Source organism: Brachionichthys hirsutus, chromosome 10, assembly GCF_040956055.1.
Source record: "Brachionichthys hirsutus isolate HB-005 chromosome 10, CSIRO-AGI_Bhir_v1, whole genome shotgun sequence".
NCBI lineage: Eukaryota > Metazoa > Chordata > Actinopteri > Lophiiformes > Brachionichthyidae > Brachionichthys > Brachionichthys hirsutus.
Genome location: NC_090906.1, coordinates 14,587,659 through 14,599,774, shown reverse-complemented (window position 1 = coordinate 14,599,774; position 12,116 = coordinate 14,587,659). Strand labels below are relative to the sequence as shown.

The 12,116-nt window shown below is 44.9% G+C and overlaps 1 protein-coding gene across 1 annotated transcript in view; it reads left to right on the top strand.

Moving 5' to 3' along the window:
• The window catches only part of srrm3 (serine/arginine repetitive matrix 3), a 59,701-nt gene that overhangs the window by 17,145 nt on the left and 30,440 nt on the right, over positions 1–12,116 (top strand). The gene's annotated exons all lie outside the window — the stretch shown is intronic.

The window sequence follows — 12,116 nt, the reverse complement described above, 5'->3', positions numbered from 1 at the left end:
TGTCATCAGCATATAAATTGATTTTGTGTTCTGACACCGCAGTGTTGATTCCCTTAATCCCGTTATTTTGCCGCACTGCTGCTGCTAGGGGTTCAATAAATATTGCAAATAATAAAGGAGAGAGTGGGCAGCCCTGCCTGGTACCTCTCTGCAAGGTGAAGCTCTGTGAGGTAATCCCGTTGGTGGTTACGGTCGCTTTGGGAGAGTTATATAATACTGACACCCAGTGAATAAATGACTCTCCAAACCCAAGCTTGTGTAGGACGGCAAAGAGGAAGGACCAGCTAACTTTATCAAAGGCTTTTTCTGCGTCCAGCGATACAACCACTGCCTTTTTTCCAAGTCGCTGCGACATACTGATCAGATTTAGCAGTCTTCTAATATTGTTGGTGGAATGTCGACCTTTAATGAATCCTGTTTGGTCGCTGTGAATTACAGACGGGATCACTGTCTCCAGCCTGGATGCGAGTGCCTTTGCTATCATTTTGATGTCGGCGTTGATTAATGATAGAGGTCGGTAGCTTGAAGGGAGGGTGGGGTCTTTGTCCGGCTTCAGTAGAAGTTTAATTGCTGCTGTATTCATGTGGGGTCGTATATGACCATTGTTTTTCATTTCTGTCACTGATCTGAAGAATAACGGCGCTAACATGGTCCAGAAATGCTTCATAAATTCAGCCGGGAAGCCGTCCGGGCCTGGTGCTTTGCCGTTAGGCATACTATCTAGGGGGCGCTGTGGAGTTCATTTATAGACAGCGGAGCTTCCAGAATGTTCTTATACTCTGTTGATAGTTGAGGCATATTCAGATTACTGAGAAATGCCTCAATATCCTCCGGGTTGGGTTTATTAGCTGCTGAATACAAGTTGTGGTAGAACGTGTAAAATATCTGATTGATTTCTTCTGGTGATTGCGTGCACTCACCATTTAACCCTTTCATTGCTGTTATGAGAGATCTTTCTCTGTTACGTTGGAGTTGATTCGCCAGAAACTTGCCTGATTTGTTATTATATTCAAAGTCGTTGTATCTCAGTTGTTGTAATATGAACTCTGTTTTCTTTGATAATATATCATCTAGTTTTAGTTTTGTGTTTTGTAGTTCAGTCCACATTTGATTGCTTGAGTTCGCTGCGTAAGCATCGGTTAATAGTTTAATTTTCTCCTCTAATTCCTTTTCCATTTTCTGTTCCTGTTTTTTTTTGTAAGAGGCATATGATATAATTTTACCTCTGATTACAGCTTTCCCTGCTTCCCAGAGTAAAGACGGAGATGAGTTTGGAGAGTCATTTGTTTCCAGATAGTCTGCCCACTCTCCTCTTATGACCCTATCAAATTCTGCATCTTTAAGCAAAGAGGTGTTAAAGCGCCACGTCGACGGGGGTTCAAAGGTCGCTGTGATTTGTAAGGTAAGCGTGACCGGAGCATGATCGCTGATAATTATTGGATTAATTTTAGTAGAAATATTCTCAATCACAGAATTATTTGTGAGAAAATAATCAATTCTTGAGAATGAACGGTGCACAGAAGAAAAGAACGTGTATTCCCTCTTCATTGGATTCTTTCATCTCCAGCCGTCACCAAGGCCAAAGTCATCCATATACTCCAGTAATACTTTGGCTGATTGTGAACGCCTCGTGTGTACTGTAGTACTGGAGCGATCTACTGATGGATTTAGAACTGTGTTGAAGTCTCCGCCGATGATGATAGTTGAGTCTGCTGTTAGCTCGAGTAGCTGAGAGAACAATGTGTGGAAGAAGGCCGGATCATCACTATTAGGAGCGTACAGATTCACTATTGAGTATAATTTACTGAATAATAATGTATCGGCCCTCTGGATCCGTTACAGTGTTGTTTAACGTGAAGAGTAGTCTCTTGTGTATTAATATAGAGACTCCTCTTTGTCTGCTGTTATAGCAGGCAGAAAAAACTTGACTGAAATTTGTGTCTGTGAGTAATTTCTCTTCTGATTTTTGTAAATGGGTTTCTTGTAGGAGACAAATGTCTGCTTTTAATTTTGAGAGATGGTCTAAGATGTTGATTCTTTTTGCCTGAGAGCGAGCGCCACACACATTCCAAGATACCAAAATGAACTTAGACATACCGATGGTGAGCAGTCAGGTCTAAATGTGTGTGTCTCTGTAAGCTGCTTACTATTCTCTGCATGTGATAAGTTAAAGTCGAGGTGTTGGATGGTTGGATAGCTGAGAGGGATATAAAGAGTCTTAAATGCGTGCACAGTAGAAACAAGAACACTGATACATAAACAAGTATAACAAACAAGTGATAGACATAGAGGGTGTGTGTGTGGGAAGAGGGGAGGGGTGAGTGAAAGGGAGGGGGAGCAGTGAGGGGGGGGAGTGGATCTGAGGGGAGGGTTGGGACAAGAGGAATACATTAATTCCTAATAGCCCCGTGAGTTTTGGATCATTTGTTTCTCTATTTCACATATATATATATATACGGACATACACATATATAAATACATATACATACATACATAACCATCTACATATACACCAAAACATAACTACACCTACACATATTGACGAGCATTATGTTAAAGCATAATCCTCATCCACATGAAAATGCCTCTAATTCTTAGCTGAATGGAATAATTACAGGTGTTTCTGACTCAGAATAGCCAGGGGGGAGGGGGGGGGGGGGGGGGGGCAGGGTCTCGGTACAGCTGGTTGTCGATATATAGTTTATCCACAACCAGCGTAGCTCGTTTGCCCTTCTGCCTATTCTGCTTCATGATCGGATACAGTACCTTTCGCCGCTCGTTGATCTCTCTCGGGAACTGGTCATTCATCCCGAAAGAGGTTCCTTTAAGCTCCCGTCCTTTGCTCTTTAACAGCACTTTATGTTTAAAGTGTTCAAATTTGGCGATAATAGGACGGGGCCTATCGCCTCTACGGGCTCCGAGGCGGTGGACGCGGTGAAAGGAGATTGTACTTACCGTCTCCGGGGGAATTTTCAGTGACGTCGTCATAAAGTTTTTAATTAAGGACTCTGGATTGTCCGCGGCGCTCTCTGAGATGCCTGAGAATATTAAATTGTCTCACATACTGCGCGACTGAATGTCCAGGACTGTCTCTTTGAGCGTCTTATTTTCTGTTTTAATCTTCTCCATTTCGACTGACACAGTCGCAACGGAGGAGCGTAGCTCGATGTTCTCGCGCTGAAGCTCAGCCATCATACCATACGCGAGCTCCAAGCTAGCCTTCAGGTCTTTAACGTCGGCGTGAAGCACGCCGAGGACGTCCAGTTTTTTATTAATGGAGTCCAGTACGCTAGTCGGAGCATCTTCGTTGCCGAGATCTTCCGTATCAGTAGCCGAGTCGGCCTTTCTTTTCTTGGAGGGATTATCGCCCGACGCGGATTCCTCCATGACGCAGCAGCTGGAATAATACTCGTCGATAAATACCTCGAGGTCCTCCACGCTGAGCGATAATCCAATCCGTCGATTAATGAAACTAATCGAAAGGGGCGAATTATGCGATGGTGATATCTAATATTATATTAGTAGCAGAAAGCCGTCATATATCTTATCCAAAAATCACACGGGAGGTCTCGCGCGATCACATCCGGTCCGACCTGTCTCTGGTTTCCTGTCTCCGGCTCCTCACCTCCTTTCTAACAGGACATTGGTGTTACAATCTCATATCAGAATGACCTCCGACTTCTTCCATTGTGCCTGTGTGCAGATTAAAAGGAAACCGAAGTACTGGCACTGTAGTCAATGTCCATGAATCAATTGACTGTGCTTAACCCATCTCTCTCATCTCTCATCTTCATCTGCTAATCTGGGGCCGGGTCGCGGGGGCAGCAGCCTAAGCAGGGAAGCCCAGACTTCCCTCTCCTCGACCACTTCTTCCAGCTTTTCCGGGGGACCCCAAGGCGTTTCCAGGCCAGCTGAGAGACATAGTCTCTCCAGCGTGTCCTGGGTCTTCCCCGTGGTCTCCTCCCGGTGGGACGTGCCCTGAACACCTCACCAGGGAGGCGTTCAGGAGGCATCCTGAATAGATGCACCTCATCTGGCTCCTCTCAACGCGGAGGAGCAGCTCCGAGCTCCTCCCGGATGACTGAGCTTCTCACCCTATCTCTAAGGGAGAGCCCAGCCACCCTACGGAGGAAGCTCATTTCAGCCGCTTGTACCCGCGACCTCGTTCTTTGGGTCACTACCCAAAGCTCGTGACCACAGGTGAGGGTAGGAACGAGACATAGTCTCTCCAGCGTGTCCTGGGTCTTCCCCGTGGTCTCCTCCCGGTGGGACGTGCCCTGAACACCTCACCAGGGAGGCGTTCAGGAGGCATCCTGAATAGATGCCCGAGCCTCCTCATGTGGCTCCTCTCAACGCGGAGGAGCAGCTCCGAGCTCCTCCCGGATGACTGAGCTTCTCACCCTATCTCTAAGGGAGAGCCCAGCCACCCTACGGAGGAAGCTCATTTCAGCCGCTTGTACCCGCGACCTCGTTCTTTGGGTCACTACCCAAAGCTCGTGACCATAGGTGAGGGTAGGAACGAAGATCGACCAGTAAATTGAGAGCTTCGCCTTTCGACTCAGCTCTCTCTTCACCATGACGGATCGGTGCAGAGTCCGCATCACTGCAGACGCTGCACCGATCCGCTAGTTGATCTCCCACTCCATCCTTCCCTCACTCGTGAACCAGACCCCGAGGTACTTGAACTCCTCCACTTGGGGCAGGATCTCCTCCCCGACCCTTTTCCGGCTGAGAACCATGGCCTCGGATTTAGAGGTGCTGATTCTCATCCCGGCCGCTTCACATGCGGCTGTGAACCGATCCAGTGAGAGCTGGAGGGCACGGCCTGATGAAGCCAACAGGATCACGTCATCTACATAAAGCAGCGACCCAATCCTGAGGTCACCAAACCGAACCCCCTCAACGCCCTGGCTCCACCGAGAAATTCTGTCCATAAAAGTTACGAACAGAATCGGTGACAAAGGGCAGCCCTGACGGAGTCCAACCCACACTGGAAATAGGTCTGACTTATTCCCAGCAATGCGGACCAAGCTCTGGCACCAGTCATATAGGGAGCGGACACCCCGTATCAGGGGGTCCCCAGACTCCCGCAGCACCTCCCACAGGACTTCCCAAGGGACACGGTCAAATGCCTTCTCCAAATCCACAAAACACATGTGGACTGGTTGGGCAAACTCCCATGCACCCTCAAGGACCCTGCCGAGGGTGTAGAGCTGGTCCACAGTTCCACGGCCAGGACGAAAACCACATTGCTCCTCCTGAATCCGAGGTTTGACTATCCGGCGGACCCTCCTCTCCAGTACCCCTGAATAGACCTTACCAGGGAGGCTGAGGAGTGTGATCCCTCTGTAGTTGGAACACACCCTCCGGTCCCCCTTCTTATAAAGAGGGACCACCACCCCGGTCTGCCAATCCAGAGGCACTGCCCCCGATGTCCATGCGATGTTGCAGAGTCGTGTCAACCATGACAGCCCTACAACATCCAGAGCCTTAAGGGACTCCGGGTGGATCTCATCCACTCCTGGGGCCTTGCCACCGAGGAGCTTTTTAACTATCTCGGCAACCTCGGTTCCAGAGATAGAGGAGCTCACCCACAAGTCATGTGCTTAACCACATGAGTGTATTGTATAATGTTTTGTGTATATATGTTGCCGTTTTTCCATGTGCCAGACATTTAGTGTTATTTAATCTTTTTTGTTAACAATGAAATTCAGAAACTGCAGTATGTGTAAATAGTTTCAAACCAATGAACTGGGTCTTTAAAACTTTTAAAGACAAGTAAATAGCTAAGTATGTGTATAAGAAAATTGTATGTTTTTTTATTCACTTTGAAACTCATTTGCATTATAACAGAAGTGTGTTTACTAGCAAAAATTAATTATTAATTTTCAAACTTAATTTCTTTGTGTTCAATTTAAATACTACAACAGATTCACAACAAAATGTAATTTCTCAAATTCATTCCAATCGTAGTTCATGGAACACTTTGAAACTGACATACTTTCTCTTTCTTAGACATAACAGATTTACAAAGATTAGTAAGTGCCCAACAAACAGTTACCATATCATCAAGCAGGTCAACCTACAAAACCTTGTAGATCTCAGGGAGCTGATTTCACAATAAATGAGCTTGATAACTGAAAATTCTACCCCCCTTTCTCTTTTGGACATTTTTGAAACCAAGCGCAGGCTAGCATGTTGGGACTGCAGGGTCCTAGTGGGGAAATATGGCATAATCATCTCTGTAAGGTAAGGAGGGGCCTGGCTGTTGAGGGCTTTAAAAGTGAGCAGAAGGTTTTTATAGTCAATTCGTTCTCTAACAGGAAGCCAATGCAGAGACGCCAGAACAGGGGAAATGTGTTCTCGCAGTCTGGTTCCTGTCAGAACACGAGCCGCTGCATTCTGGATTAGCTGGAGATGTTTAATAGACCTTTTGGGGAAGCCGGACAGTAAGGAGTTGTAGTAGTCCAGTCTGGAAGTCACAAAAGCATGGACTATTTGTTCTGCATCTTTTCGGGTTAGTAGGTGCCTGACCTTTGAAATATTCCGAAGGTGAAAGAACGCAGTCCTTGAAACGTGCTTTATCTGGGACTGAAAGGACAGGTCCTGATCAAAGATTACCCCCAGATTCTTGGCAGTGGTGCTGGTGGACACTGAGACGCCATCTAGTTCAACTACAACACTAGAACAAACATTTCTGAGATTCTTTGGCCTAAGAACCAGAACCTCAGTTTTATTTAGATTTAACAACAGGAAGTTCTCGGTCATCCAGGAGTTAATGTCCTTAAGGCACGTCTGAAGTCTAACCAACTGATCGACTTTGTCTGGATGAACTGACAGGTATAATTGAGTATCGTCTGCATAGCAGTGGAAATTTATGCTATGTTTCTTAATAATGTTACCTAAGGGAAGCATATACAGCGTGAACAGAATAGGTCCAAGCACTGAACCCTGTGGAACTCCATATTTAACTTCAGTGTACGTCGAAGATTTATCATGAACACGTACAAACTGAAATCTATCAGATAAATATGATCTAAACCAGTTCAATGCAGATCCTCTAACACTAACAGATTGTTCCAGCCTCTGTAACAGAATCTGATGATCTATTGTGTCAAAGGCTGCACTGAGATCTAATAAAATAAGCACGGAGACAAGTCCATTATCAGACGCTATTAAAGGTCATTGGTGACTTTAACTAATGCTGTCTCTGTGCTATGATGAGCTCTGAAACACGACTGGAAAACCTCAAATAACTGATTGTCTTGTAAGAATTCACACAGCTGACTGGAAACTGCTTTCTCTAGAAGCTTTGACGGGAATGGAAGGTTTGAAATTGGCCGATAGTTAGCCAAGATATCAGGATCCAATGTTGGTTTTTTGAGAAGCGGTTTAATGACTGCTGTTTTTAAAGACTTGGGTACATAGCCTGTGAGTAAAGATAGATTAATTATATTTAGCAAAGCAATACTGATTGAGGGGAAGACTTCTTTAAGTAGCTTAGTTGGGACCGGGTCTAGGAGACAAGTGCACGGTTTAGATGAGGCAACAGCTGCACTCATTTGCTGCAGGTTAATGGGGGTGAAGCTATCCAAGTAACTATCAAGAGTAACAGTCGTATCTCTACTTCCATCACTCAGGGAGGGGTCAATGCCACACGAAGGCAGACGCTGATGAATGACGTCCCTAATAGATTTGATTTTGGTACTGAAGAAGTTCATGAAATCTTCATGACTGAGACCTATCGGGACAAAAGGGTCAACAGAGCTGGAGCTTTGTGTTAGCCTAGCTACGGTGTCAGAGAGAAACCTCGGATTAGATTTGTTCTCTTCTATTAGATGAGTAATATGCTGCTCTAGCTTTGTGTTAGCCTAGCTACGGTGTCAGAGAGAAACCTCGGATTAGATTTGTTCTCTTCTATTAGAGATGAGTAATATGCTGCTCTAGCTTTGTGTTAGCCTAGCTACGGTGTCAGAGAGAAACCTTGGATTAGATTTGTTCTCTTCTATTAGATGAGTAATATGCTGTTCTAGCTTTGTGTTAGCCTAGCTACGGTGTCAGAGAGAAACCTTGGATTAGATTTGTTCTCTTCTATTAGAGATGAGTAATATGCTGCTCTAGCTTTGTGTTAGCCTAGCTACGGTGTCAGAGAGAAACCTTGGATTCGATTTGTTCTCTTCTATTAGAGATGAGTAATATGCTGCTCTAGCTTTGTGTTAGCCTAGCTACGGTGTCAGAGAGAAACCTTGGATTAGATTTGTTATCTTCTATTAGAGATGAGTAATATGCTGCTCTAGCTTTGTGTTAGCCTAGCTACGGTGTCAAAGAGAAACCTTGGATTAGATTTGTTCTCTTCTATTAGAGATGAGTAATATGCTGCTCTAGCTTTGTGTTAGCCTAGCTACGGTGTCAGAGAGAAACCTTGGATTAGATTTGTTATCTTCTATTAGAGATGAGTAATATGCTGCTCTAGCTTTGTGTTAGCCTAGCTACGGTGTCAGAGAGAAACCTTGGATTAGATTTGTTCTCTTCTATTAGAGATGAGTAATTTGCTGCTCTTGCCTTGCGGAGCGTCGTCCTGTACATTTTGAGGCTGTTTTTCCAGATTAAACAGGACTCAACTAGTAACCATGGTAATTTACAATGTATGCGTCTATACTTGTTCTCGGATGGCTCATCTGGTAACCATGGTAATTTACAATGTATGCTGTCTATACTCGTTCTCAGAGGGCAATGTAATACTAGGCTTGCCGCTCTATTTTGGGCAGTTTGTAATTTCTTCGGTATACTTTCTGATGCAGATGACCACACAGGTGAGCAATAGTCCAGGTTGCTTAAAATTAAACATTTTACAACGTGTCCCAGAATGTGTGCTGGAACATAAAAAAGGCATTTTCTTGCCATATATATGCCATATCCTATTCTCCTAACAATTGATTTAGCAAATTTTAAATGTTACACTCAATCGTACAATCCCACAAAAACGAACTCTAACACTCTTCCTTTGATACAAACTCAAATCACATACATATTAACAACATATTTTGCCTGTGCTTAAAAGAGGAATATTAACCCACCTGTTTATGGAAAACACGAGACACACAGAAAGCTCTAGTTAGCTGCTTCACCGCAGGATTTATTCTGTGGTGTCTCACGTCTCTGTGGGTGCTGACCCCTCTAGCGGCGTATCTGCATCCCCTAACGATCACGATGAGTAGCATTCTAAAATATATTTGAGCTGAACTTGCTGCATTTATTTGTCTTAAACCCCAATCAATATGGGGTCATCTGTTTTAATATTTTAGACCAATTTTTAACCATTTTAACTATAGTAGACACTCATTTAAACTATGCAGTACTCAACTCCTTACATTTGCGCCCCAGGTCAGGCCCTCCTCCAAGTGAATCCCAAGCAAGCGGAAGTCTGCCACCCTCTCCACACAGTCCCCTTTAATGGAACGTGGTAGCATGTTTGTTTTGTTTTTCCTGAAATCAACAATAAGCTCTTTCGTAAATGGACTGCACAATTAAGCCTCACATTCACTCATTCACACACACATTCACACACACATGGTCTCTTAGTGCGATTGATCACATTTCTTCACCCAAGCATGGGACTCCGGGGGGGGGCCACCTGTCCAGACGGGACCCACGCAGCAGGTTACACCATGGATCCCTGGAGAAATGGAGAGTGGTCTGTCTCACGGTCCTATCTGTAGAGGACACTGAAGATATTTGGCTGTTTGGCTTATTGGTGGGGGCGGGGCATCTGCTAATCGGGACGGGAGTTGCCCTAGTGTACCGGAAAGTCTCCAAGACGGTGGCTTTCAAAGTTCTGGATAAATTGACCATGGATCTAAAAGTGCTTTTTGGTGCTCTGGGGGACCGTGTGATGGTCCGAATCGAGGACCTGGGCAACCAGCTCAGGGATCGATCCGGGGAGGACCGGCAGAAACTGGATCCCATCCTGCCCCAGCAGGTAGAACTGTATCCCAGATCTCCGGACTGAGTCCTGGCTTGGAGGGACTGAAGTCTCACCTTGGCACACGAAACGAGGAATAACTGAGGACCAGTTGTATATTTGGATTAAGCTAAAGTTTCATTTCAGCTGAATATTGGATCTATTATGTCTCCAGTCAACCCCTTTTAGAATAGAAATAGAATAGAAAGCCTTTATTGGCATCGCATAGTGGCTACACAGTGAGATTAGGAGCGCTGCTCCATCTGGTGTCTAATAACAGAATATACATTTAAGTAATACCAGAAAAGTAAAGTAATAGTCACTGCCAGCTGTACTCAGACCCCATTAAAGCCGTACAAATCAACTTGGGCCCGTATGTAGGACCGGGGGGTAGAATCGCAGTTGAAAAGTGGCAGAAATGCTTCTTCGCATGTGTTGATGACCACAACGGAAGTGTAAAGTGAGAGTACAAAAATACGCCGAAACCGTATTAGTTGACAAGTATGTGGTGTCTTTTGAAAATAAGTGTTCACTACTGCCATTTCCATCCTTTTTGCAAAGTCCACCACCATCTGTCCTTCTCGGTTCTTGTCCTGAACAGTAGGGATGTCCCGATCAGATTTTTTTGCCCCCGAGGCCGAGCCATTTGATTTATAACCGATACCGATATCGAGACCCAATCTGATACTTCTATAATACATTAAAAAAAGTATTTTATTAATCTTATTTCAACATTTAACTCGTAAACTGAGCACTTCTGTGGTGTAGCTTGAACATTTAAGTAATAAATAAAATACTTTTTTACTTTGACTTGTGCAACAGGAAACATCAACACCTCAATTGCATGGTTTGTCTCATCCACTTCCAAATACTTCTGTGGCAGCTTCAAGCTGCTTCCCTGCTTAGCCAGCATTCAACCAATAGCGTCACAGGAAGTGATGTCATGCCGCACTTGCTTCTGTGTGGAGTAGAGAGGGCTCACTCTGTGCCACAGCGTAACTCCAGATCTGATAAAAAGTAATACAAATCTCCATATCCATATATATCCGAGTCCTGATCGGGAGCTAACATCCGATTCCGAGTGAGTCTGCAAGCACATGATTGGGCCTGATTTTCGATCATGTGATTGGATCCCTGAACTTGTCCATCACTTCTTCATCTCCTCTATTTCCTTCACCAACACGCCCATTGAGGTCTGCTCCAATCAGGACTCTCTCTCTGCTAGGATGCTCTGAACCACTTCATCCAAGTCAGTCCAGAACTTCTCCTTCTCCTCTAACTCACCTCCTACCTGTGGAGCGTAAGAACTTCTCCTTCTCCTCTAACTCACCTCCTACCTGTGGAGCGTAAGAACTTCTCCTTCTCCTCTAACTCACCTCCTACCTGTGGAGCGTAAGAACTTCTCCTTCTCCTCTAACTCACCTCCTACCTGTGGAGCGTAAGAACTTCTCCTTCTCCTCTAACTCACCTCCTACCTGTGGAGCGTAAGAACTTCTCCTTCTCCTCTAACTCACCTCCTACCTGTGGAGCGTAAGAACTTCTCCTTCTCCTCTAACTCACCTCCTACCTGTGGAGCGTAAGAACTTCTCCTCCTCTAACTCACCTCCTACCTGTGGAGCGTAAGAACTTCTCCTTCTCCTCTAACTCACCTCCTACCTGTGGAGCGTAAGAACTTCTCCTCCTCCTCTAACTCACCTCCTACCTGTGGAGCGTAAGAACTTCTCCTTCTCCTCTAACTCACCTCCTACCTGTGGAGCGTAAGAACTTCTCCTCCTCCTCTAACTCACCTCCTACCTGTGGAGCGTAAGAACTTCTCCTCCTCCTCTAACTCACCTCCTACCTGTGGAGTGTAAGAACTTCTCCTCCTCCTCTAACTTTTATGTCAGGCACTAACATGCATGACATAAAATCTAATCTGATCCTGACATAGCTAATCTTTACAGGAAGGGGATTTTTTACCAGGCTTGAGTATGCATTATTGCAAAAATACATCTACGCAAATACATATTTTCTTATTCCCTAATTAGAAGTTTGAGTAATTGGCTGATAGCAGCTGGAACGTACCCATGAATGCACAAACTGGACACTGAAGAACACTTGAAGACATGATCCTCCTCAGGTTTTGAATTCATTCCTTTTTATTTTTTCATATATT